At 35.4% G+C, this 27,673-nt stretch overlaps 1 long non-coding RNA gene across 2 annotated transcripts in view; it reads left to right on the top strand.

The window, feature by feature from the left end:
* LOC116422428 overlaps positions 1 to 20,272 on the top strand; it is a 33,229-nt gene extending 12,957 nt beyond the window's left edge. For both annotated transcript variants that reach the window (XR_004233057.1, XR_004233056.1), the window contains one exon: positions 16,677 to 20,272. This is a non-coding gene — a long non-coding RNA (uncharacterized LOC116422428). The remainder of the gene's footprint in view (positions 1 to 16,676) is intronic.
* The last annotated feature ends 7,401 nt before the right edge of the window (positions 20,273 to 27,673 follow it).

The following is a 27,673-nucleotide window of genomic DNA, read 5'->3' as shown; positions in this document are numbered from 1 at the left end:
ATTCTGTAGAATCATTGTTGCATAATCCCACAACTTTCCCTTCTATAGATAAAATAATCCTAAATCCCTTAATCTATTTTACTAATTTCTACTTCTGGATCTTTTGATCATTTCTGTGACTTACTGAACCATCTCCAAATCCATCGTTAGTTAGAGAGCTTACAAATGGATACAGGCTTCTGGCCAATGCTGATGTAATAAAAATAACAATCTCTTGCATTTCTACAGCTCCTTCCTCCCAAAGGACTCAGAATACTCTCATTTGTAATCTAATTTATCTATCTGATGTCAGGGTGAGGTAGAGAAGGTCAGAGATTGCTGTTTCAGTTTTTTTTAAAGAAAAGGAGACACTTTAGGGGTAGAAGCCAGAGTGACTTGTCCAAGATTACACAGAAAGTCAGAGCCAGGATCAGAACCAACATAACCTGATACAAAGTCCAAGACTTGACCTATTCAGCCTAGAGGATTAACTCCCAGAGAACAGAAAAATAAACACTCTCATTCTTTACCATTTATACTGTGAACTCCAAGGCCATATGAGTTTTCTTTTGCTATTGTTTTTCATTTGTATTATCCAAAGAATTGCTTTGTTTCTTTAGTAAACATTTGCTATAGAGATCTAGAATGAGCCTACTTTGGAGAATTCTGCTGAAGAAACATGGAATCTGACAATCATTAATGTTTGCAATGCTTAAAACTTCCATTTTGATGACTATGTCCACCTCTCAGCTGTCCTCTTGTGTGATTTTTCCAGTTTATCTTAGCAGTACCTTATTGAAGGAGGTAGAATGCATCCTTGAAGGATTACTTGCTGTCATGAGGCCAAATTTATTCCTGATATCCCCCAAATTGGCAATAGTTTGTGACACTTTAAGCTTCTTTCCCCCAAATTTGCTGATAATATTCAGAGTACAGTATTTTGGAGTCCACATTTCTCTTGATTCCAGTTTTCATATCAATACAATCTCATCATTAGAGGACTGACCATCAGGGGGGTGCTTTTTTTAGCCATAGAAACTCATGAAACTGCCTATCAAGGGGTGGAAAGGGTTTTTTTATGCATTAGAAGATGGAGCACCTGCACAGCTAATATCATGAATCCCTGAAACGTTGAAGTATCAGCATTACAGTTCCCTTCAAAAAAAAGAGGAGGTTTTTCCAACAGATCCATTTTATCAGTAGGATTACGAGAAACTCCACAGGCCTTCTTTCAAATCATGGTCCTTTCTCTTCTCCACCCCACTGCCTTCCCTCTCCTCTCTTTCTGTGTCTCTCTCAGTCTGACTCCCTTTCTGTGTCTCCCTCCCACTGGCAAAGAAATCAGAGACTCTGACAACTTATGATTGTGGAAAACCATAAAGGGGGATTAGGTAGATTTTTTTTCAGAGTCCTATTGTTTGTTCCCAAACCATTGTTGCAAAAGTGAAAGTCTCCAGCTGTTCAATTGACCCACAAATTGCCATGGTCGTGGTGGTCACATTGGGAGGAATCTCATTTATTACCAACAAATAAGTAAATGAATAAATAAAACCAATAGAATGGTTGCCATTCACTCACATTAGACTACCCACATCAATCCACACATTAGACTATATTATTATGTACTATTATATATAAATCAGCCTAGAAAAACTATTGCCTTGCTTAGAGTAAAGAATGTTTTATCACAGGCTAACATTAAATAATTTATTTCATACAGGTGATGAGCAAAATATTTTATTAAACTGGTACATTTTTTAGATTTATTTGAAAGGAAATATCAAAGAACGTAATTTTTATTAAATAAAGTTTGGCTATCTTAGTCAATGAAAAGTTAATACTTTAATATGAAACAAAAAAAAGATGGTGTGATTAAAGAATATATGACTTGTCCACTTTCTGTACCCCAGATAGTATTAACTCCAGAGAAAACTTAAGAATATAAGATCTTGTGTGATTTAGGTTTAGGGAAAAAATAAGAGATTTAAAGAAAATTAATTAAGAGACACTGTGTGTGAAAAATATCTGAGATTATAGTTTCATATCTTCTACTGACTCTAGTTAAATTTACACTCACTTTACTGTAGGGGATACAATAATTAATGGAAAATTTAGGGATTCTGTCCCAGCTGGGCATTTCCATACCCCAGATGGAGATCTATTTGCTCATTTCTCTTCCCCTGCTCCCTAAGTTCAATCAGTTAGTCACTTAAATAGCAAGAAAGACACAAGTGGAATCTAATGTCTTGGTATTATCCTCTGTGTTTTTAATCGCAAATAACATTCAAATTGCTACAAGAATCTTCTCATATTAAACCATCATATAGAAAGGGAAGGAGCTAAATACCTTAAATATCTATCTTCTAGCACTCTTAAATCCCGCCACTGGATAGTAGAGAGGTCAATCAGCATCCAGGGAGCCAGAGACAGTAAAATAGTTTATTGAAGCCACTGTTGGCTAGACTAACTTCCATCTCTGCTAGCCAATGATATTTATAGACAAAGGGAGAAGAAATGATTCCTTCTCATTATTAAATTCCAAGTTGGTGGCAGATGACACATTATAAAATATTTTGAATTAGTATATATTTTATGTACCTCGTAACTCTTTCTATTGGTCTCCATTGGTATACAACATTCATATAGCCCTGCATCATTATAATTTTACTTAGGTATTAACTATCTGACAGGATGTTATAAAAATATATGGTATGAAAATGTTTGCATGTTTTTCAAATACTGACATAATCATCAATAATAATAATAATAATATCAACATCACAACAATGATGGTAATACTTATATAGTGCATTAAGGTTTGTGAAGTACTTCACAAATAATATCCTTTTTTATCCTTGCAATACTGTTAGGTGCTATTATCATCTCCATTTTGCAGATGAGAAAACTGACTTGTCCACAGTCATATAACTAATAAGTATCTGAAGCTGGATTTGAACCCAAGTTTTGATGACTCCAGATCTAGCATTCTCTCGACTGTCCCTATATCAAAACAAATATTTCTCCAGAACTGCCCAAGAGACTAAGCATTTCTTGTATAGATTGGCACAGGTCCAGATGTAAGTACCTCTTTTCCTCCTAGAGAACCTGAATTTTGGGTACACATGCCTAGGACTAGGGTTTAGTGCTGAGGGAGTCTCTTTCTCACTGTATCTCGTTCTTTATACTTCCACCATGAAGCCCTGGGGGAAATTATGAAAAGCTTTGGTATGACTCATGTCTACAATCTCCCCAAAAGGGATTATAAAGGTATTCATTGTATAATGTAGAGTATAATATAGCTATTTTTTTCTTTCACACAAAGGAAATGTCTAAAACACACATATTACCAGTAACCTAGAATGTTAAACAAATAATCCATAAATATAGTCTCCTGGGAGGTTGATACTAGAAATAGCAAACATAAAACATTTTGTAGAAATGCTATCCAACCATATCACCTTCACCTTAGCTCTGCACTTTCTTAACAGTTCCAAATACTATGTCTTCTGGAAAGTAAGGTCAGGACTTGGGCTTCTCCTCCTATAAGTGGTTATCTTTCCTAAGAAAACTCCTTTTGGTACCAATTAATTTTGACCATAGACTCAGGAGCTCTCAATGTCTTGCCACTCCTCTTCTTTGAACTTAAGCAGTAACTTCTCTTGACCTTGTTTAATTAAGAGCAAGGTGTACATACACCTACCTCTATTTCCTAGTTACCATGGGAAGCTGAGGCTATAGTTCTGAGCTACAGGATAGCTAAAGTCAATTAGATACCTACACTAAATCTGATGCAAATAGGATGAGCTTCCTGAACTGGAGGGCCATTAGGCTGCCTAAGGAGGTGTGAACCAACCCAGCTTAAACAGGTTAAGCTTCAAGTAAATCAGCAGTGGGAATGAGTTCAAAACTGATTGGCAACTATACTTTTAGCTTGAGGGAAATAGGATGACCTAGTCCCTAAAAGAGGGAAAACACATACATACACACACACATACACACACACACACAGACAAAGATATAGACAGAGAGAGAGAGAGAGAAAGAGAGAGAGAGAGAGAGAGAGAGAGAGAGAGAGAGAAAGAGAGAGAGACAGAGAAAGAGACAGAGAGACAGAGACAGAGACAGAGAGAGGAGAGACACAGAGAGAGACACACAGAGAGAGAGACAAGAAAGAGAGAGAGAGAGAGAGAGAGAGAGAGAGAGAGAGAGAGAGAGAGAGAGAGAGGGGGAAGGAGAGAGAGAGAGAGAGAGAGAGAGAGAGAGAGAGAGAGAGAGAGAGAGACAGAGAGACAGAGACAGAGAGACAGAGAGACAAAGAGAGACAGAGACAGAGACAGAGAGAGAGAGAGAGAGAGAGAGAGAGAGGCAGAGAGAGAGAGAAAGACAGAGAGAGAGAGAGGGGGGAGAGGAGGGAGAGAGAGAGAGAGAGACAGAGAGAGAGAGAGAAAGAGAGAGAGACAGAGAGAGAGAGAGAGAGAAAGAGAGAGAGACAGAGAGACAGAGAGACAGAGACAGAGACAAAGATGGCAGGAATAATAAGATCCCATATCTAGATCTGAAAGGGACCTCAGAGATTACCCAATCCAACCTACTCATTTTGTAGATGAGGAAATTATGTCCCAAGGAAATTGTAACTTGCCCAAACCTTGGATTTCTTGACATCATTAATGTTGCTTCCTACTCTAAAATGTTATGTCTGGATGACTTCTCAGCAACTAACCAGCTAAATTCCAGGGCTGGATAACAAGGAAAAGGAAAACCATTTATCTTGTTTTCAGTTTTTTCAATAGTTCCCCTGTAAGGTACAATTAATATGTTGAATGGTAATTAAAAAGACCATATTTCGAGTTCAATTTCCCAAACTTTTGGTGATATACTCTATTTAATAAACATTTATTAAGCACTTGGTATGTGTGAAGTACTGGGCCACACTTAAAAGCAGAAATATCATATGGGTCATAGAACCTAACAGCTGGATCAAGTATGGCCCATTCCTGGTTGGGAACAGTCTTCTCTAGAGAGTCCCTGGTAAGTTACCATGCAGCTTTCCTTTGAAAACCTTCATTGATGATTCCTCCCAAGGATGCCCATTCTATTTTGGGGATAGCACTAATTATTAGGAAGTTATTCTTTATATGGGTCCTAAATCTTCCTTCTGCAATTTCCACCCACTGTTTACAGCTCTTTCCTTGGGGACTATAAACAAAGCAAACTCAATCCTTCTTCCACATGGTAATGCTGCAAACAGGGTCATAGGATTCTAGTATCATGACAGTAAAGCTAGTCTTGAAAGCAGTTATCATGTGCCCTTAAGTCTTTTTATCTTCATTTTAAACATTCCTCATTCTTTCAATAGATTGTAGTATAGCCTACTCTCCATCCTTATGGGTACGGACATCATAATAGCATTTAATGGCACTTTCAAGTATTAAAGCCCTTTAGAAATATTGCTTCCCTCAAGCCTGTCAACTCTTGTGAGATAAATGCCATTGTTATCAGATTTTACAGAGTGGAGCCTGGGGCTAAGGTTAAATGACTTGCCCAGAGTCACATAGTTAGTGTCTAAGGATAAATTTGGATTCGAATTTTCATATCTCCAGGTACAGCTCTCAATCTACCAACCAACTAATAGCCATCATTTAGAGGAAGGGAAAAGGGAAGAGAATAAGCTCTTATATAGAACCTACTATGTGCTAGGCACCATGCTAAGTAAGCACTTTATAAATATTGTCTCATTTGATTCTTACAACACTCTGGGAATTATGTACTATTGTTATGCCCAGTTTACAGATGAAGAAACCAAAGCAAAGAGAATTTAAATTATTAGTTCAGAGTCATACAGCTAGAGTAAGTGTCTGTGGTAAAAATTTGAATTCCAAATTTCCCAATTGCATCTCTGGCAGTCTATTCACTGTACCATGTAGGCTATAATGTAGTAATGGAGATGATACAAACACATGGACATATGTATGTAGGTATATAATACATATACATACAGACAGATAGACAGACACTTCAAATATAAAATAGATCTAGAATCTGATAGATGTGGGTATTCTCTATATTATCTCATTCCATACATTTTTTTGTCTTTGTCTTCCCATAAATCATCCATAAAAGATGTATTCCTGGAAGGGAGTGAGAAGAACCTTAAAAGAAAAGTGGGACCAAAGACAAAATTCTCAAGCTTCAGGGTTATTCTTCCCCTTTTTAATTAGAATCTTTTGTCCAGTAGATTATTAACTCTTTGAGGGCAAGGACTGTTCAAATTGGCATTTAATCATAGTGTCTAGCATTGTGCCTTACACAAAGTAGACACCTAATAAGAGTTTGGTGAATTAATCTTCCTAATTCTCAAATCATATATCCTTGGCACCACATATGTCTTGCCTAGTCAGGTCTTCTTGAAGGTCAGTCATGGTCCGCAATTTCCAACTGTATTACCTTAATGTCTTTCACAGGACAAGGAATGAAATCCAGCTCCCATTTGCATCCCTATGTATCTTGGTAGCACCCACCTAATCAAGGCACTAGTAACATCAATATTCTTTCCCTCTCACCTTCCTAAACAAATCTACTATTAGGAGAGTAATAGAAAAGAGACATTCAGATCTGTATCCCAAGGAGATCATGTGCAAAAATATTTACAGTATTCTTTTTTATGGTGACAAAATATTGGAAATTGAGGGGATGCCCATCAATTGAGGAATGGCTGAACAAAATGTGGTATATAAATTTAATGGAACACTGTTGTACAATAAGAAATGATAAATAGGTAGATTCCAGAAAATCCTGGAAAGATTTCTACAAAACTGATACAAAATGAGATGAACAGAAACAGGAAAACATTGTATGAAATACCAACAATATTTTATGATCACCAACTGTGAATGTCTCATCTCTTCTCCGTAACATAATGATCCAAAGAAATGTACAAAGGATTCACAAAGAAAAATGTTATCCATATATAAAGAACTGATGGATTCTGAATGCAAGTCGAAGTATACTTTTTAACTTCCTTTATTCTGTTTTGTGTTTTTCCCCTTTTGCTCTGTTTCTTCTTTCACAACTATGACTAATATAGAAATAGATTTTACATGATAGCATATGTATAGCCTACATCAAATTGTCTTCTGTTTTCAGAAGAGGGAGAGAGGAAGGAAGAAAAATTTGGAACTCAAAATCTTCTAAAATGAATACTAAAAATTGTCTTGAGATGTAATTGGGGGAAAATACTATTAAAAAAAGAAAAGAGATGCTCATGGTTGGTAAGATTTTTAATTACTTTCTCAAGTTCTTATATAAGTTTTTGTCCCAATTCAACTTTACTCAAAGAAAATAATCACTGAATTTTTCAGGAATTGAAAAGTTAATTAGGGGAAATCTTTTGAGAGTGAAATGTGGGAGAGAAAATCAGGGGCACTGTGGTACAATGGAAAGAGTACTGACAATGAGTTATGTTTGTGGTGTCAAATAAATGGAAAGTGAGGGGATGCTCATTATTTGGTGAAAGGTTAAACAAGTGTAGTCTGTTATAATGAAATACTATTGTTCTATAAACAATAATAAGCATATAGATTTCAGAAAATTCTGAAAATATTTACACAAACTGATGTTGAATGAAGAAAATAGAACCAAGAGAACATTGTATACTATAATAGTAGTATTACATGATGATAAACCGTGAATGACTTAACTATTCTCAGTAATACAAAGATCCAAGACAATTACAAAGGACTCATGATGGAAAATGCTATCCACATACAGAGAAAGAACTAACACAGTCTTAAAGCAGATCAAAGCATACTATTTTTACTTTCATTATTTTTTGGGTTTTTTTTCCTTTTAGTCTGTTTCTTCTTTAACAACATGACTAATATAGAAATGTGTTGCACATTTATAATCTATATCAAATTTATTTACTATCTTGGAGAGGGGGAAGTAAAAGAGGAAAGGAGAAAATTTGGGACTCAGAATTTTTAAAAAGTGAATGTTAAAAATTGTCTTTATGTGTAATTAAGAAAAATTACTATTTCAAAAACTAAATTGATTTTTTAAAAAAGAATAGGGATGATTGATTCAGAGGACCTGGGTTCAAACCCTACCTCTAGTTACTAGGTATGACTGATTCCAATTTTCTGTAAAATGGATATTGTCTTGGCTTCATTCATAGGTTACCTGCTATAGCTAAACAGGTCATTGTTCCCATTAGGCAAAACCTCTGGGATGGGCAGAGAATAGGCACAGGAAGTAGAGAATGACTCTGAACTAATTCATGCAAATACTATAGTCACCTTCTTTGTTCCACTTCTGCAAATCTTAGCCTTTTAGAGATGATCTTGAATCTAACAACCTTCTTTTTCATGTTTAACTTTCAGGACTTTAATTATAAGAATGTTTAGAAAAGAATCTCTAGGTCAGGTTCAGAAGCAAAGACTAGTTTGTTGATTTTTATTTTTTTTAATACCATCTAAGTCTGCTTATTTTTGCCTCTGCAACAGCAACTAATCCAAAGGGGAGATTAATTTTCCCAGACCATTTGATGAGCAATGGGTTTCTGTCCCATAAAACTGTTTTTAGTCATGGACATTTCTCATTTCATGAAAGGCCATATTCAGTTTCCTTTTTGACAATACCTCTGAATCCTTCTCTTAAAAGACAGTGAAATTAAATATAGTTTTACAGATTGATCCAGGAAAATTTGAGACTTGCTTAGGATTGTCGAGTCTGATTTTCTGCACATGTAGCAAGATAAATACTAACCCACTTAGGAGATAGCTCTTGTTGAGTTCATTCTGACTTTTTCAGCTGTCCTCAGATGGGTTACTCCATGAGGGAAACAGGAGGCAGCTTGGAGAATGCATGAGAAGGAACAGGATTCAGCTTAAGCTTTACTGTCCTCTCTGAGTTGACCTGGTAGAAATAAAAATCTGTTTATATTATTAAGCAAGCATATTTAAAGATGGAAGCAATGTAACCAAGTAGTAGGAAGGTGCTATTCTCCAAATCTGTGCTGTGACTGTTACCAAACTTAAAACACTTGTGAATTCATCTTCTACAAATTTTCCTGTGAGGTATTTAGTAGCAAAATAATTGGCTATATAACATCATTTTTTTCTTTTGCGAATTCTTCTTTTCCCCTTTGTATATTGTACTGATTCTTTTTGCTTCCCATGGTCTACCAGTCATTCTCTTCCTCTTTCTACTTATTGTCATTAACATCATTAGCATCACAGTCTTCATCATAAATTATCTCCTCTTCATTATCATCATTTTTTAATCATAGAATCATACTTTCAGATACCAAATCACACCTATAATATTGACTAAGATGGCAGAAAAGGAAAATGGCATATTCTAGAGAAGGTGTGGGAAAAAAGGGACACTCATGCACTAATGTTAGTGGAATTGTAAACTGGGCTATCCATTCTGGAGGACAATTTAGAACTATGCCCACAGGGCTATAAAACTGTGCCTTTTCTTTGACCCAGCAATGTCACTACTATGTCTATATCCCAAAGAGATCAAAGGAAAAGGAAAAGAATCTATGCATGCAAATATATAGCAGCTTTGTTGTTGTGGCAAAAAAAATTGGAAATTGAGAGGATGCCCATCAAAAAGGGATGGCTAAACAAGTTATGGAATTTGGCTATGATGGAATACTATTATACTTTAAGAAACAATGAGGGGAATGGTCTCAGAAAGACCCAGGAAGATCTACATCATATGATGTATATAATGCAGTGAAGGTAGGAGAACCAGAAGGTTCTTAGTACATAGTAAATAGTAATAGTACATAGTACATAGTAAAAGCAATATTAAATAATGATCAACTGTGAAAGACTTAGCTATTTGATCAATACAATGATCCAAGACATTTCTGAAGAACGCATGATGAAAAATATTGGCTATATAACATCATTTTTTTCTTTTGCGAATTCTTCTTGTCCCCTTTATATATTGTACTGATTCTTTTTGCTTCCCATGGTCTACCAGTCATTCTCTTCCTCTTTCTACTTATTGTCAACCTCCAGAGAGACAAGTAATGAACTCTGAGAACAAATTAAAGTATGCTTTTTTCACTTTCCTTGTTTTTCTTACTATTTTGTGACATGGTTAATATATAAATATATTTTACATGATTTCACATGTATAATTGATATCATATTGCTTGCTTTTTTAATGGGTAGGGAAAGAACTAGAACAGAGGTGGGAAACCCTTTTCTTCTGCCAAAGGCCATTTGGATATTTGTAATATCATTTGCAGGCCATATAAAATTATCAACATATAGAACTTAAGCAGTGGGAGGTTGTTGTACCTAGCTTTTAGCTTATCATTACCTAATTATGTAAATAATTTTGCAGAAGGCCTGTGATGTTGGAGAAAAATAATTTGGAACTCAAATTTTAAAAAAGTTAAATTATATATATAAACAATATGTTCTTTTAAAATCATTCTGTAGATCCTATATGTTAATCAGAAATCTGCCATTCTGCAAATTTCACACATTGCTTCAAGGTCTACACTGAGCAAAACAAAACACGTCTAATTCTTCCTTCCACTTGACAAACTTTCAAATAATTGAAAACAACTATCATGTACTCTTATCTCTTCATTGCTTAGCTCATTTCCAATTTCTTTGATTGAACTCCATGTTACACAGTTTCAGGTTCACCAGTCACACTCTGATAAAGTCACCTAAACCAGGTTGAAGGTAAATTACATCTCTCAAATCTATTGGTTAGAGAGATGTCTACCCCATACATGGGAAGACCTCCCCCAGCAGAATTGGCGAATGAGAACAATTTATTCCAAAAGCAATAAAGCCATTGAAGCAGATACTATGGAGTGCTTAGAGCTTGGTGGGACATTGAAGATGCCTGTGTCCTTCATTGCACCCCAGGTCGTCAGTAGTCGTCTTGAATTTTGTCTTGTCACTGGACTTTGATGACTGAAAAATAGAGCAACTCTGCCTCACTTAAATCCAATTCACATGCAAGTCAAGACACCTATGATGTCACTGGTTTGATTTAAAAAAAAAAAAAAAAAGGATGAACAGTAATAACAACCAGATTTCAAGTATCCTCACCATCCTGATAGCCATACTTCAAACACATTCCAGTTTGCCAACTTTTTTTTCTAAGATGTGGCACTCAGAACTGAGAATTGCATAGTCACAGAATACACAGAGGATAGCAGAACTATAACCTCCCTCATTATAGATATTATGACTTTATTAGTGGAATCCAAGATGATACCAGAGTTTGTGGCTGATAGATTTTACTGCTGAATCACACAGTGTATCACATTTGGTCACCTGAGATCTTTTTCATCTGAGCTATTTGTTTAAACAAATGTCCCATATTTTGCATTTATGAAATTGATTTTCTTTTATCTCAGGTGTACAGCTTTAAATTCATCATTACTAAATTTAAACTTTGTGGATTCTGATCATCATTTTATCTGGATGAAATATTTTAGATACTTCCTCTATAATCTAATATGTGAGATATTTATCACATTGTTGCATTACATATAAATTTAATAAGCACATTGTCTATGTATTCATTAAAAATAAGTGTTAAATAGCACACAGCCAGGGATACAGAACCATAGGGCACTCTATTAAAGATCTCTTTTCAAGTTAACATCACTCCAATAATTACTTATCTTTGGATCTCTTCATTTCACCATTTATGACTCTATCTCACCATCTATATCTCACAAGGATATTATAAAAGACTTGACCAAAAGCCTTATTTAAACTTTGACATTCTATGTCTATGACATTCTCCTGATCTACCAATAATTCTAATATTACAGTAATCTCATAGTGATTCAAATTTTTTAAAGAAGCAAAAAAAAAATTGATTACTTGTTTTTAAGAATAGTTCATACTAATGCATTGTTGGGATTCCGAACTGACCCAGCCATTGTGGAGAGCAATTTACCCAAAGGATTATAAAATTGTATGTACCCTTTGATTCCTACTAGGTCTGTATCCCAAAGAGATCATAAAAGAGGGGAAAGGACCCACATATGCAAAAATGTTTGTAGCAGTTCTTTTTGTGGTAGTAAGGAACTGGAAAATGAGTGAAGCCCATCAGTTGGGGAATAACTGAATGAGTTATGGTATATTAAATATAATGGAATATTATTGTTCTATAAGAAATGATGAGCAGGCTTATTTCAGAAAAGCCTAGAAAAACTTAGATAAACTGATGCTAAGTGAAGTGAGCAGAACTGGCAGAACATTATACATAATAATAGCAAGATTATGAGATGCTCAACTATGATAGACTTAGCTCTTCTCAATAATACAGAGATCTAAGACAATTCCAAAACACTTGGAATAAGAAAATCGAAATCCAAAGAGAGAGAATTATGGAGACTGAATGTGGATTAAAGTTGTTACTGTTGTTTGCTTTTTTGTTTGTCTTTTTTCCCTTTTGTTCTAATTTTTCTTTTACAGCATGATCACTATAGAAATATTTTAAATTATTGTAAATATGAAAAATATATCATATTGCTCACTGTCTTGGGGAGAGGGAAGTTAACGGTTGGAGGGAGAAAAAAATTTAAAACTCAAAATTTTACAAAAATGAATGTTGAAAACTATCTTTACATACAATTGAAAAAATAAAATACTATTGAAATTTTTTTTAAAACTTTATGTCCATTCATAGTGATTATTATTTGCCTTTCTTGTGTCTATTGATAGTCATTTCTAGGGCAGGGAAGGGAGGGAGGAAGATAGAAAAAGAAAAAAATTACATCAAATTTTGTTGAATATTTGAAAGGAAGAGCAAATTGTCCATAGTAAATCTGCACTTTCAGGTCTAACCATCTTTTTTATTATACTATGTCATGGAAATGCTTATTTTATTCCACAAATTAAACATTAAATTTTTTTTCATAAAAGTTAGAGAAGTTTTCAGAAAAAAAAAGGAGGAAAGAAAGAATGACTGAAGCAGAGATCACTTGCTCCAACTGAGTTTGATGGGTCCCAGTGAAGCTTTTTGGAATGTTATGACCACTTACATACAACCAATCAGTTTTCTATACTGAAGTAGACCATCTTCCAAGTTCTCTTTTGTTTCCTTTAGCATTTCTCTGGAGACATTGTCTTCATCAGTTCATATTGTCACCTTATTCTTTTTGGATAATGCAATGTATAAAAGGTTCTGAACAGCAAGATGGAGGAGAAAGTCCCAACTGGTCAAGTCAAGGTGGTATTGCAAATGTTGATTCCTTTTGGAGAGAAAACTAACAATATACGGTAAAAGTTGAAAAATAATCCTTTAGTCATTACTAGAAAGGAGAATGTGCTATAGTCTGTCCTGAGGGCCAGACATTACTAGGGAAGGCTGGAGAAGCTAAAGTCATGATCCCTAGGCTGATAGACTAACATAGCAGCAATGCTAGGGCCATTAACTCCAGGCCAATTAATTCATGAGGACAAGAGTCTGGAAAAGGTAACAGCCTTACATCTCAGACTAAAAGCAAAAGATAGGAAAGATACTTAACTGTCGGCTCAGATTAAAGCAGTCAGAGAGACAATATAACCACTTACACTCATATCTGCCATTTCCAGCCATATTTACAATCCCCAAGCCAGTATTCAACTAGAATTCACATTCATGTTTTTAAGTACAACTATGCTAACCTATGGTTCTCCTCAACACTTTGTATCTTTGAAAAATCAAATGGTTTAATGAAAACAGAATTAGGTTTGAGTCTCAACTTTGACACTTAATAGTTAGTTTTATGATTTTGGGTAAATCACTTTCCTTGTAATCACTTTTCCTTTTTGACTCAGGCATGCCAACTAATAGTAGCTCTTTCTGCCTATGGCACATGAAATGGCAAATGACAGATGGTGTTATCAGGAACTTACCTCGCCTACTGCCACCTCTCTCCTCCATCTCATGACCTTGATTGCCTCAGTGAATGACCCTGTGTAAACTGACTGGAATCCAGATACCAGCTAGGAAGGGTGATGGAGAGTTTTTAAGGAACTGGATATAGTTTAAAAGTATCCCATGACTAGGACGTTTACTGAACTCATTTCCTCTCCCTGCCATGGCCAGAAAACCCAAGAATCTAGCCACTAGCTGGCAATTAACCAGGTTGTATCTACTATCCTCTGGAGACTTTAGATTCAGTGGTATCCTTTGCCCCAAACTCTTCTCTCTTTGTTGATCCCGTAGCCATACTTTTGCAGAGAGTTTGATTTTAAGCCTTGGTCCTTATACAAGTTAAAACTCACCAAAATAAAGACTTCTTCCTTTATGTGTTAATGGCCATCTGATTCCTTTGTGCAACCCCTTCTAAGTTCCCAAACTGCTGTTTTGGACTGAAGACAGTGGCCTGACTAACATGCCTACTGTCGATCCCTGTATTGGCAAGTGGATGGCAGGCAGCAGGTTGCACCAAGTGAGAGGGGTCTGCGCCATGTGGGTGTTTACAATTGTCTGAGGCATCTTGAGCTCAGCCAGGCCAGATGGACTCTCCCTCTCAAATATCAGACCTGATCTTTTCAAATAAAACAGTACAAAGCACATTAAAAGCTTTGATCCAACTGTTTACTTTGCATTTGTGTGTGTTGAGGGAAATCAGGACAAAGGGAGGATTTATTAGTCATTCCTGTGGGTGGTCAGTCAAACCAGTGGGCATGTTCAAAGATAATTGGGCGTGATCTTCATTGACACGTATTAGATAAGTGCCAGAGCCCTCTACTTCTCTGCTCTCTTGCTGAATTACTTTGGCTAGCTTTCTAAGCCACCTTCTGTGTTTCAATCGTGTATAAAGAAGAATTAGCATATATAGGGTTAGCCACTAGTGGAGGTCAACTAATCAGTCAATTCCTCTCGTATAAGGCAAAACTTTAAGTAAATTATCATAGGTAGATGGAACTCATGTTTTAGAAACTCCAGGAAAAGATGCTTCATGATAGGTAAAAATAATAATGATACTTCAAATTTCCAGTGTTCATTTTTTTATTGCTTTTTCTATTTTAACTCATTTGATCTTTACAACAATCCTAGAATAATAATAATAGTAACAATAAAAGCTATCATTTATAAAACACTTTCAAGTCTACAAAACAATTTACAAATATCTCATTTAATCTTTTCAATTCTGGGAGGTAAGTGCTATTTTTAACCACATTTATGCAGATGAGGAAACTGAAGTGGCCAGAGGTTAAATGACTTGTTCAGGATCACATATACCAGTTGTATGTGTTTGAGGTTATTTTGAACTCAGGTCTTTCTGACTCCAAGCTCAGCACTCTATCTTTTGTACCACATAATTGCACATATGAGCTAGACAGCTATTATCTTTGCTATTTGTTAAAAAATAGAAACAGCTAGGTTAGATGACTAGCTGATGACAGAACTAAAAGTCCTGAGAGCATTCAGGTCTCCAAAACCCTGGTCTGATATTCATTCTACTATATTGTATTACCAAAATCAGTTATCATCAGAATAGTCTTCTTTGTGTCTATCATCTATATCCATCCTTTTGGCAAATACAGTCAGCATTATAAAATAGGCATTAAGCATATCTAGTAGAATCCCTTCATATTATAGGTGAAGTGACTTAAATCAAAGGTGATACAATTAATTAGTGGCAAGACCTTGGGCTGTCCCTGATGTTTAGGTCCATGTTCTTTCCATCTCTTTACTCTATTTCCTTTTGTGTTCAGCAAGATAGATAGGAGGGAAATAGTTGAAAAAAATCAGCTTTAAAATCTTTGCATTGTTATTCTTATTATACTTGGTGATAGGAATGATCATATATTTATATAGCTCAGTATGATTAAAAATTACTTTGCATACATTATCTCATTTGATTTTCCTAACAATCCTGCCATGATGGCAGAACAAAAAGTATTCTCCCCACTATACAGAAGGGGAAACTGGAAGTTGAATGATGTGGCCAAGGCCATGCAGTTAGGTAAGAGACAGGTAGAATTGAAGTTCAACATTAACAGAATTCTAAGTATTCTGAGAGGACATTCAAGAACCAATTAAATGCTTTGGAACTGAGATGAGGGTGAAAAGTGGGAAGAATGAATTGGGAGAGTAGGTATTTAGAGAATATAGCAAAAAATGGTTTGTTCTTGTTATCTAAAAAACAACAATGGCCACTTAGATTCAGTGAGCAGTATTAGAGATATGAAATGCTGGTTCCAAGACTGTCCTTCTGTCTTGCTCAAGGCCACTGGTCATTTGCCTTGTTAGGATAAAACTCCTGATTCCTGAATAGGTTGCTTAGAGGATAGGTGCAAGAGGAAAGGTGTTTAGAAATTCTAGTGTGAACACAGCACTGAGGAAAAGAGCACTGGGAGGACTTAAATGTCTCTTTTTATCTGAAAACAAGAATAAAACTTTTTCATAAATTTCAGAAACAAATGAGTCATTTGGAGAAATAAAGATAAAACATGATTATTTCATGTTTATCAAATAGAATTTGAAAATATGCAGTTTCTGGGGGTGTATGTGTGTGAGAGAGACAAGAAAAGGGAGACAGGAGAGAGGAGGTACTGTAATTTTAATTGCTTGTAATCTAACTTCCCTTTTTGTTCCTTTTTCTTCCTTTCTTTTCTTTCTTTCTTTCTTTTTTTTTTTTTGTATGAGTTAATCTGTTGGTTACATTTTCAGCTTTTCTTTCCTTCTGGTTTCATTTTCAGATGAAAAAATGCTGGGCACACAGCGCTGCTGTCTGGTTGCCATGGTGACCACAGCCTATTATCCCGCCTTGTCATTCATCAAGAAAGAATTGCACTTGACAGAGAGAGAGGAGAATGCCTGCAGTCTGCAGCAAAAGGGGGGGGGGGGGAATGGTGGCGGTAGTGGTGCTGGTTTTCTTTTCTTCTGAGTATGTAAAAGGTCTTTAATGCCCGTTTCGTTACATGTTTTATTGAACATTATTTATTACTTGTAACGGCAATAATTGATACCTGTTTAAAAAAAAAAAAAAACACCCCCTTCCTCCGAAGTGTTTAATTTGCAATTTGCTTGTTTGTCTTGCTTCCCCATTTTCAATCACCCCCTACTTCCACCTTAGTGAGAGGAACAGCTAAATGGTCACATTCTCCAAAGAGAGTGACCATTGTCCAGGTGCCTCAAAAAGCAAGCCAACCCGACCCCCCTTAATTGTGCCCTGTAGTCATCAGCTTCTGATGTCCTCGTTTAGAAAGATAATTAGTGCACTATGGCCAAAAAAAATTGAGCATAACCTTTGACCAGAGTGGATCCTCCAAGTGTGCAATGCCTGTGGACTAAAATATCAAAAAAGGAGGGTTTCTGCAATCCCCCCCCCAAAAAATGGAGGTCTTTCCAGGAGAGGGTAGAATATAAAACCAGTAATTGCTCTTTACAAAGTTGGATCCCAACCAAACTCATTCTTCAAAGGCAGGAAAAGGTAATTACTTGTTATTTGGCCATTCCTCATCTTTGCCATCTGAATTAACCCAAATTAATTCTGAAAATATGTGGGCTAATACCTTTTGTAAATGAATACATTTGTAGGTTTAAACACCTTGTTTTATTCTTTTACACCCCCTCCCTTCCTTTCTTATTATTAAGAATTTGGGATTATTTCCCAGTTAATTGTTGAGTTGTTAAACTATCTGTATCTGGTTGGATCATTGTAAAAGTCTGTGCTCTACAGAGCTGCCTGGTACCAGCTGATTTCCTTGTTAAAAGGGAGACTATATAGTAAAAGAGACTTTATGGGCTGGGTGGGATTTTAAATTGAGGTCCTCTTAGCTTAGTTTTTAAATCTGTCTAATCTTTTGTCCTGGAGATCACAGGGAAATAGTAGCTAGCACAGATGTACCTGAATTGCTTAGATACCAGATTTTAATGTGACTGGTACTTGTTTTAAAGGGCCATCTACATGGAGCTTGATTGAACATCAAGGATTGAGGTGTAAGGAACTTGTGAAGATCAAGTTCTCTTCACTCTAAAGACAACCTTTCAACTGAAGCTTTGGGACAATGAGAGCACATGAATGCAGCTGCTGCAGAGAAAGAGGATGTTCAACAATTTCCTAGTGATTGTGGGCAGTGAATCAGTTCAGGATCTAAACCCTGTCCTATAGCCTCAGATTCCTGGATAACTGGGTCAAAGACATTCATGTGATGATAGTGATGATCAGTGGATGTTACCCACATTACCCAAATGATTATAGCAGTAGTGACCTGGGGTAGAGAGGAGGAACCTGCATGAACCTTTAATTCAATTCAATAAACATTTATAAAATGCCTATTCTATACAAGTAACTGCTAGTTATTGAAAATATAAAGACAAAACCCAAAACAAAATAACAAAAAATGTCTGCCTTCAAGAACTGTATATGCTTCTTTATCATTTCTGAACTCTGGCTATATCCACACATATTTATATTCCAATCAGAGAGCAGAAGCTCAAAATATCTACCCGCATCCTTGCCAAGCAAATTGGGAAACCTAAGATTGTTTTCTCTTATTCTTGACATTTGGGAGAGAGAGGGAAAAAAAGAAAGAAAGAAAAAGAAAAGAAAAGGATAAAATAAAGCAGAAGTGTTATGTTTAGAACTCTTGCCACTTCCCCTCATTGCTCAACTTTTGCTTTAATATTGCCGCAACACCACTGTTCATTTCCTGTTCAACTCCAATTCTACCTTTTGATTTTCAAATCTCCCTTAGGCTAATGGTTTCAGTGAAGAATGAAATGAACAGGCAGAAACAATTAAGTGAGCAGATACAGTGAAAACCAACACCACTGCACTTTCACAGAAATAGAAGTGTACGAAGGAATTCTGTTTTGGTTTTTATCTTCCTGCAATGTCATAGTTAGGCTTATTATTATTTGTCTTTCACCTCTCAATACTTCCTTATTTATACCTTTATCCATACCAAATGCATTGCCCCCAACCACTTCATTTAACCCCACCACCACCACCTTACTTAAAGGGAAGAGACATTTATCACCCCTGCTCTACCTAAAAAACAAACAAACAAAATATAGACATTGAAAATATTTTCTCTGTATTTTGTTTTACTGGGTAATATCTCAGAATAAAATCCAACTAAATATTCTTAATTGCAAATGTTTCCCAAATCCTGTTAAATGCTCACATATGTCTTTATGAAAATTGGAATATGGACTGTTTATATACTCTTGATTGTGGTCATGAATATAATTAAGAAAGGATCAAGTCAGTTTAAGGACTGAAGCATCTAAAATCTAATTGGCATGTTATGCATAAGGAATAGATTTAATTTTGTTCCTAAGTAGCTTTTTCTCTTTTCATACATAGGCATATAAATAGTCAAAAGGTGGAATAGTAATGTATCTTGATAATTTTTATTAAAAATTATCAAAGAAAGAATCAACTCTACCCCCAACAAGTATGCTGTCAGCCTTTTTAAGAAGGAAAAAACCTCTTTGTTAGCAGTTACCGTAACATTTCACATGGCAAGAAGTTGGCCTTCTTAGTTTTGGTTCTCCTTTGTTAAATTAGAAATTATTCTCTTACTCAATTCCATGAGAAACTGGGCACAAAATACCAAAGGAAAAGCATGAAAATGAGACACCATGGTGACTATCAGTCGCCATTTTAAATGTCATTGTGCTATCGTTTGGCATGAGCTCACAAAAGCCACTTTCCAAGCCCTGTTGGCAGGGAGTCTATTTTTCAAGTCATTCTTCATTTCAAAAGACAGTACAAATTAGAGATGTGCTTTATAAGGACCAGAATTCATGAAACCTCGGCCTGAAACAACTCGTGGCCATCCATTGCGAGGTGACACAACAGCTCAGTAATGAATCTGGAGAGGTAGGGGTGCTTCCACGAGGTTTTGCTGAGCCGAAGGCATAAAGAACTTTTATTGAATACATCCTTTAGTATTTACCCAATAAAACACCTCTTGTAAACCAAGGACTTTGTATTTTTTGTTGTTGTTGTTGGGGGAGGTTGTTTGTTTGTTTTAATACCGGTATAATGGTTTACTCTGCAATAGTGAGGATTTGAAGACAGCTGCTAGTAAACATAAAATGAGCTATATAATGGTATTACAATGGATTTTTTTATTTGAGATTCCAGGATGGGGCAGATTTGTTACCCTAGCAAATGTCTGGTTACATAGAAATTGTCTTCACATAATTGGAATGTTTCCCTTAGAAGAAAAAAAAGGCAATTCATTTTTTGTTAAAACCGCAGCACACTTCCTTTCCTTTGTTATTTATGAAAAATACACATATATTATGTCTAGACATAAGCATTTTCAGGGAATGTGGTCCCCTCAAGTGTTCAAGATTCCTAATAGCAAATGATTAGGGGAAACATATGTATTCTCACTTGCATTTGTAAATAGAAAGCGGGATATGGGGGTCAAAACACTTCTTCAGACTTGTTGACAAGTTGTCTTTCAATGGCTTCAATAGAATGGATCAGTTTAGAACAGGTGAAAGTCCAGCTTGCTCTTTCAATATTTGCTACTTCAACACAGATGAAGGAAAACCTGAAAACATTTGCAAATTAATTCTACCATAGAAGGTTCTATTTCTTAAAATAGCTCACAATTTGATACTTGTACATTCTGAAGATTAGGGGCCAAGATTGCTAGGATGAAGTTAAAAAACACAATGAGAGATCTGAGAAAAATTAGCAAGGATTTCCTAAAGAGGTTATCCTTAAATATTAATGCTGGCAACCAAATAGATTGAGAATCTCTGTCTTTATAGGTCTTTCATATAGGATATCATCTCATTTTGAGGGAGAAGATGATTTATTCCTCTTTCTTCCCCCACATTTATTTGATATTTTATTTTTCCCAGTTACATGTAAAACAATTTTTAACAATTGTTTTTAAAACTTTGAGTTCCAGATTCTCTCACTTCCTCCCTCCCATCTCCCCAGTGAGAAGACATATATGTGAAGTTATGCAAAACATTTCCATAAAAGGCATATTGCAAAAGAAAACATAGATTTCCCTCCCCCTCAAAAAAAAGAAAGTGTTTTTAATAAAGTATGGTTCAATCTATATTCAAACACAATCCATCCTTTCTTGGGATATGGATAACATTTTTTATCCTAACTCCTTCAAAGTAGTCTTGGATCACTGTATTGCTGAGAATAGCAAAGTCATCCAAATCTGATCATCCCACAGAATTATTATTAATATGTACACAATATATTTTACTGTGCATGAGCTCATGAAGGACTTTCCAGGGTTTTCAGAGAGTATCTTGTTCATCATTTCCCTGAGAACAGTAATATTCTATTATAATCACATACCCCAATTTGTTCAACCATTCCTCAATTGATGGGCATCACCTCAATTTCCAACTCTGCTCTGAGAAAACAACTTCCATAAATATTTATGCATACCTATGTCTTTTTACTTTAAAAAAAATCTCTTTTGGGATACATGTGGTATTGTTAGGTCAAAGGGAGTCATAACTATTGCCCTTTGGGCATAGTTCCAAAGTGCTCTACTGAACAGTTAAATCAGTTCATAATTCTACCAACAATGCATTAATGTCTCATTTCCCCCACATTCCCTTCAATATTTGTCATTTGTCTCTGTCCCATTAACCAATGCAATAGGTATGAGGTAGTATCATAGAATTTTTAAAATTTGCATTTCTCTAATCACTAGTGACTTAGAGCATTTTTCCCATATGGCTATAAATAGCGTGATTAGTTCATCTGAGAACTGTTCCTACCTTTGATCATTTATCAATTAGGGAATGGCTTTTATTTTTATAAATTTTATTCAATTTCCTATACCTTTGAGAAATGAGATCTTCATCAGAGAAATTTGTTTCAAAATTATTTTCATAATCACTATTGCTAACAGTATTTCCCCGTTTATTCTATTCTCTCTCTCTTTTCATCCTGTCTCTCCTCAAAAGTATTTTGCTTCTGACCCTCCCTCCTCCAATACTTCCTCCCTTTTATCACCTTCCCCTGTTCTCTTGCCCATTCCCCTCCCACTTTCTTGCAGGGTAAAATAGATTTCTATATTCAAATTAAGTGTGTATGGTATTTCCTCTCTGAAGCAATTTTATGAAAATAACATTCACTTGTTACTCTCTCTTATTCCTTTTCTCTTTCATTGTAAAAGCTTCCCCCCCCCTTTTATGGCAGATAATTTATGCCATTTCACCTCTCCCTTTCTGTTTTACTCGGGTGCTCTCTCACCTCTTAGTTTTACTTTTTTAGATATTATTCCTTCATATTTAACTCACACCTGTGCTCTTTATCAGTCCCTCCAACTGTGCCAATAAGAAGAAAGTTCTTGAGAGTTACAAGCATCATCTTCCCATATAAAAATAAAAACAGATTAACTTTATTAGGTCCTTGTGGTTTTCATTTCCTGATTATCCCCCTATGCTTCTCCTGAGACCTATATTTGAAAGTCAGATTTTCTATTGAGCTCTAGTCTTTTCATCACGAATATTTGAAATTCCTCCCTTTCACTAAATGTCCACCTTTTCACCTGACGTTTTGCTGGGTAGGTTATTCTTGGTCATAATCTCAACTTCCTCACTTTCCAGAATGATCATATTCAAAGCTCTCCAATCCTTTAAAGTAAAAAATGATAAGTCTTGTATTATCCTGACTATGGCTCCACTATATTTGAGTTGTTTCTTTTTGGATGTTTGCAATATTTTTTCCTTGATCTGGGAATTCTGGAATTGTTTCCTGGGAGTTTTCATGTTGGAATTTCTTTCAGGATTTGATCAGTGGATCTTTTCAATTTCTATTTCATCCTCTAGTTCTAGAAAATCAGGAGAATTTGCCTTGATAATTTCATGAAATATGCCATATGTAAGCTCTTTTTGCATCATGGCTTTCAGATAATTTTCAGATTATCTCTCCTGGATCTATTTTCCAGGTCAGTTGTTTTTCCAATGAGATATTCCCACTTTTCTATTTTTTAATATTTTTGGTTTCATTTTTTTTGTGTCTTGATTTCTCAAAAAGCCATTACCTTTCATTTGCTCAAATCTAAGTTTTAGGGAATTATTTTTCTCAGTGAGATTTTGAACCTTCTTTTCCATTTGGCCAACTTTGCTTCTTAAGGCATTTTTATTTTCATTGGCTTTTTGTATACTACCTACTTGACCCCATAACCATTTGTGAACTGAGACTTCCAGAAGCTGCCCCCACTGCTGCTGCCGCCATTGTTGCATTATCAATTTAGTGGCTCCCAAAGCCTGATTCTTGTTCACTGGTTTACCAAAGTGCTTTCATCCTAGTAAAACCAACCTTTCCTGCTCATCTTCCAAGTTGCCTTTGGTGTCTATGGGCTGAGAGTTTTGGAAACCACTAGTGTCACTACTAATGCAGAGGCCTTAAGGCCTGCTCCTGGTTTGCTGGGGCCATGACTGTGCTGGCATGACCTGCACCCAGACTGAACTCATTCTCATCCTAATGCAACAGACTTTTCCAGGTGACCTTTTAAGTTGTTTTTGGCTTGAAAATTATTTCTCTCCATGTTTTTGTGGGTTATGACACTAAAATTTGTTTAGAGCCATTATTTAAAGGCATTTGAAGGGCTTTGGGGAGAGCTCAGGTGAATCCCTGCCTTTACAATCCTTATTCCTTTTTTTCCTCTAGTTAATAAGGTTCAATAGCTCTTGATGGTATGTCTATTAGAAGAAAGGGAAATAGATCATCTATAAAAGCTAATACCAATCTTAAGATTCTTTGATCTTTTCATCTTCTGTTATTATGACTGAGATTCATTACATTTAGTCAGCAATTAGGATGACTCTGTTCCCCCATCTGAAAATCAGTCTTATTGCATTATAGCCATATTGTATAATTTTCGTCACAGTGATTTCGGATAAATGGGGTCAATGTAGACATGGTGTTGGACTTTGTACTTGTGTAAAGAATGTGAAAAGTGATAAGCCTGAATTATTCAATGACACATTATGTAGTTTACTGGTACTCTCCCAAACTGAAGTTAAAGTACATCCATTACTTTATTCTTCTGTTCACTGAGTACAAACCCAATCATGATGATGTCTGCTTTTGAAAAGGGAGTTGCCACCAGGTTGGAAAAAATTCCAAACTACCTTCTTTTCTTCCATTTCCTTTTCCCTACTAGCTCCCCTATAGAGGACCAAATGATTAATCAAATGCCACATTGCAAGCAGCAAGTTAGATGAAAGAAAACAAGGAGCATGAATAATCTATTAAAAGGAAATCTTGCCCTTGGATAATTGAGAGTTCACTGCCTTAGTTCTAGTCCCAGCTCTGCAACTATGAATGTGGCCTTAGGCAAGTCACTATATATATGGGCCTCAGTGTCCTTATATGTAAAAGAAGGATGTTGAATTAGATGATCTCTATTGTTCTCTTCAAGCCTTTTCCTTTCAGAATGTGATGTTTGCTCACATAGAAGAAAATTATTTGATAAATTAACTCAATTAGGATGTAAGTCATTGGTTAAATAATTTTTTAGAAAAAGGGAGGTAATGGAAGATGGAAGAGCAATACCTAACTTCTAAAGGTTAAGGCATATTCCAAGATTGGATCAAATTAACAGTAAATGATTCATTATTCAAAAGTCTTAGGCTTTAATTAGCTTTGACCTCAATGTCCATCTATTTTAGAATAGATGCAAATGCAATAGACTGACTCAGGTAGGTAGTGATTCTTCATTAGAAATCTTCATGCAAAAACTAGTTGGGCACTTGTTAGACATGTTATAGAAAGAATTCTTATTTAGGAATAGATTAGACTAGACAGTTTCTGAGATTGCCTTCCAACTCTAAGAATCTGAAGTTTTGAATGTATGTATCATAATTTGCTTCTAAATTGCCCCTGCTCCTAACTTCCTCATTTTTCTCAATAGAATCATTCTTCTCCAAATTACCTCAATTCTAATATCTCAACATCATCTTTTATTCTTCTTTCTTTCTCACTCCCCTTTCTTTCATATCTAATCAGTTATAAGTCATTTGGTTCTACCTCAACAACATTTTTCTGTTATCTCAGAATTCCTTGTGTTGATGCTCAGATTCTGTTCTGAGCCTTTTTCTTCTTTGCCCTCTATAATCTCTCTCGGTAATTTCACCAGCTTCTGTACAGATAACTCCCAGGTCAATATATCCAGCCTCAGAGTTCCCACTTCCAGCTTCTCAAACTGGATGTCCCTGCAATACCTTAAACTCAGTCTAATACTGAACTCATCTTTCTTCCCAAATCCTCATTTTCCAAACTTCCCTGTTAAAGGTACTATTCTTCTAGATTCCCAGATTTAAAACCTCAATATCATCCTTGAATTCTCACTCTCTTTTCATCACACATCATCCGATAAGTTGTCAAGTCTTATTGTTCTATATGCACATCTTTTGTACTTTATACCTTTCCTTCATTCACACAGCTACCACCCTAGTTTAAGCCCTGACTACCTCTCCTAGATCATTGCAACAGCTTCTTGACTGGTCTCTCTGCTTCAACTTCCTTATTACCATAGTTCATCCTACATACTGTTACCAAAGTAATTTTCTTTCAAATCAAATTCAATTATATCATTCCCTACTTAACAAAAATGAGTGACACTTTCTTATTGCCTCTAAGATAAATTATAAACTCATCTGTTTAAAAGTTAAGATTCTTTACAATCTGCTCCCAACATGCCTTTCCAAGCTTATTGGGAATTATTCCCTTCTTCCATTATGAAATTCAGCTAGGGAATAGAAGAGAATAAAATGTAATAATTGGAAAGGTAAGAATGCACTAGGTTATACAGAGTGTTAAAATTCCAAATATAGGGATTTGTATTTGATCCTGAATGTGACAGGGAGAAGCCACTAGAGTTTATTGAGTTGAAATGGAGGGAGGCAAACTCAGTCTTTAGGAAAAATCACTTTAGTAGCTATGTGAAAGATACATTGGAAAAGGGAGAGATTTCAGTCAATGGATACCAATTAGGAGATTATTTGCAATAGTCCAGATAATGAAGGCTTGAACTAAAGTAATGGATGTGTGATTGGAGAAAAGGGTATATATAAGAGAGGTAGTAGAGAAGGAAATGACATGATTTGGCAACTTATTGGATATGTGGAGTAAGCAAGAGAGAGAAATTGAAAAAAGATAATGAATTCCATTTTGAATATGTTGAGGTCAAGATGCCTATAGGATATCTGTTTCAAAATGCAGGAGTATATTTCAGGAGAATGATTGGATATCTATAACTTTTAATAATCTGCATAGAAATAATAATTGAAAGTTGATGAGATCATCAAGTGGGAAAATACAGAGAAGAAAGAGAAGAAAGACCAAGAGAGTGCTTTGAGGATCACCAACATTAGTGAACTTGACATGGATGAAGATCTACCAAAAAAAGGAAAGGTAAGACAGGTAGACAGAGAACCACGGATCTTTTAATACTTCTTTGTATCCTTCACATTTGCTGGTTTTAATCACATTATATATTTCTATATATTATATAATAGAATATATGATTTAGTACATATATCATAGAATGTTTGTTATATATTCTATTGCAGATTAGCTATTGCGTATTAACAGAAAAATTTCTACCTACACTCATGAAATCACAAAAAAAATGCATTATGTCAACCTATTTAAATTTAATTATTGTGAATTATTCAATAAACATTTATTAACCATCTGCTATGTGCCAGGCACTATGTTAATTTTTTAACAAACAATAGATATTTAATAAATAAGATTTTTAAAAATTACAATCATACAATTATTTTCAAATTGCACAAGATCTTAAAAGAGTAAAACATGGATTGTTAGAGTTTGAAAGATGTTAGGAAATCATGTATACATGGTATTCTGCAAGAATAAAGTGCTATAATAATGTAATGTATGGTGGTTGATTTTTTTTAATTAAAGTTTTTTATTTTCAAAACATATATATGGATAATTTTTCAACATTAACCCTTGCAAAACCTTGTGTTCCAATTTCTCTCCCTTCCCCCCATCTCTCCCCTAGATGGCAAGTAATTCATTATATGTTAAACATGGTAGAAATGTATGTAAATCCAATATATGCAAACCTATTTATACAATTATTCTGCTGCACAAGAAAAGTAAAATCAAACAGAAAAAATGAGAAAAAAAATAAAATGCAAGCCAACAACAGCAAAAAGAGTGAAAATGCTATGTTATGAACCACACTCCATTCCCACATTCTCTCTCTGGGTGTAGATGGCTCTCTTCATCACAAGATCATTGGAATTGGTCTGAATCATCTATCTCATTGTTGAAGAGAGCCACGAATTGATCATTCTATAATCTTCTTGTTGCCATGTACAATGATCACCTGGTCCTGCTCATTTCACTTAGGACAAGTTCATGTAAGCCTCTCCAAGTCTCTCTGAAATCATCCTGCTGATCGTTTCTTATAGAGCAATACGATTCCATAACATTCACATACTATAACTTATTTAGCCATTCTCCAGCTAATGGCTATCCATTCAGTTTCTAGTTTCTTGCCAGTACAAAAAGGGCTCAGGCAATTGTTAATTGCTGGGGTTACAAAGAAGGTAAAAGTTCCTGTTCTCAATAATGCTCCAGAGCTGCCTGACAACAAGATACTATAATTGTGATTTCTCTGGTATAGAAAACTTCTTCTTTCATTGCTGTTTGAAACTTTCTTTACCACTTGGTTTTATAGAGCTTTATAAAGCCCAGGCAGTT

The sequence above is a fragment of the Sarcophilus harrisii genome, chromosome 3 (genome assembly GCF_902635505.1).
Source record: "Sarcophilus harrisii chromosome 3, mSarHar1.11, whole genome shotgun sequence".
Lineage (NCBI taxonomy): Eukaryota > Metazoa > Chordata > Mammalia > Dasyuromorphia > Dasyuridae > Sarcophilus > Sarcophilus harrisii.
The sequence above is the reverse complement of the archived record's forward strand: the minus strand, read 5'-3'. Positions and strand labels throughout refer to the sequence as shown.